This window comes from Ranitomeya variabilis, chromosome 1 (assembly GCF_051348905.1).
Source record: "Ranitomeya variabilis isolate aRanVar5 chromosome 1, aRanVar5.hap1, whole genome shotgun sequence".
NCBI classification, from domain to species: domain Eukaryota; kingdom Metazoa; phylum Chordata; class Amphibia; order Anura; family Dendrobatidae; genus Ranitomeya; species Ranitomeya variabilis.
The window spans coordinates 393,690,231-393,692,042 of record NC_135232.1 but is presented as its reverse complement, the minus strand read 5'-3'; positions in this window follow the sequence as shown (position 1 = coordinate 393,692,042).

Below are 1,812 nucleotides of genomic sequence, written 5' to 3'. Positions count from 1 at the left end.
AGGGGATAATGAGGTCCTACACCCAACATGAAGTGAAGGCCATCCGTATGATGTGCACAGTTCGGAGGAAAAGGAGGTGGTCACACTGCCCCAGCTGCACAGCAAAAGAGGGAGCAGGGTGCAAAGGCGCAGCGGCTGGCCCTTAGCTAGTATGTTGACTGATACTGCCCACGGCATCGACAAACTGAGCACACCAAAGCCAGCTCAAAGGATCTCCCTGGAGTGTCAGTTCTTTAGGCAATGCATTCATGACAAGAGACGGATGGTTTGCACGCTGTGCCATCAGAGCCTGAAGTGAAGCATAAATCTTCCTAACCTGAGCACCACCTACATGATGAGGCATCTGAATTCAAAGCACGAGCTTCAGTGGAGTACTCATCTGAAAAACCAGGAAAGATCTGAGGCTCCTCCTGCTCCCTCTTCTGCTGTGGTCACATCCGCTTTCTCCTGCTCCCTGTCAACAGGGCCACCTAGTTTACCACAAAGAGAGGATGTGACAGCACCACCACCACCAGCCGTGTCATTGAGCATCTCAACACCGTCCGATGGAAGCATTCAGCTGTCCATCACCCAAACACTGGATAGAAATAGAATGTACCCCCCTCCCACCCACGAGCCCTGGACCTGAATGACATCATTTAAAAATTCCTGGCCTTTGAAATGCTGCTAGAGATGGACAGTTTTAAAAAACTGATGGTGGTGGCTGTCGCACAGTAAATTATTCCCACCCGCCACTATTTTTCCAAATGAATGCCAAGAGTGTGCAAAGCAGTCATCAAAGCAAAAGGTGGCTACTTTGAAGAACCTAGAATATAACAAATAATTTCAGTTGTTTCACACTTTTTTATTAAGTATATAATTCCACATGTGTTAATTCATAGTTTTGATGCCTTCAGTGTGAATGTACAATTTTCATAGTCATGAAAATACTGAAAAATGAGGTGTGTCCAAACTTTTGGTCTGTACTGTATATACTGGTATATGACATGTGTCATTTTTTTTTATAGATTGGGTTGGCAATTTCACTTATTCTGTCTCCTGAGATGTCCCTGCTTATGTGTTTAGAGAAATGCAGGACATCTCTGTATTGTGACTTTCACACCTACCCAGCTGTGGATTACTTTTTAGGTGCGCCCGGTCTTTGTGTATGTATGTCCTTGATTTTTACTGATATTGATATTTTTTAGCGATTATATTCAATGCTCCTTGCTATATCTATACTTCATTTGACTTCAAGTCCACAGAGAAGCTCTTCTTCTCCAAAGCTGCTCTGTTGCGGGGCGTGACTGCCAACGCCATGCTGACGGAAAGGCAGCGGCGAGCAAAGCGGAAGAGAAGCAGCCGCCCTGTTACCGTCATGTCACTGGAAGCCACAGAATCACTGTCCGAACAGGTCTATGACCTCTATGGTGGAAATCGGTGCCAAGCTGTTTCTACTTACCTGCTGCCATCTTCTGTTCTTGGCGCCGCTCCGGTCGTCTTCTGCAGGTTGTGTTTGCCGGCCGATGGAAGTCACTACTCAGTGTAAGTCTATGCGAGCCAGAACAACAGTGGAGTGGTGCTTTAAAAAAATTTTAAAAATGCTTTTTCACAGCCATATTCTGAGCCCTAGCACTGTTTTTTTTTTCAGCAGACAGAGCTTTACGAGGGTTTATTTTTTGCAAGGTAAGTTGAAGATTTTATTTCAGGTACATATCCTTTTTAGATTCCTTTTTATTCAGGTTCTTCTTTTGAAGAATAGTTAAAAAACACAGCAATGAAAGTGAAAGTATTGTTTTTAATTTTCTTTTCTTGGTAAAAATAAGGCAGCTG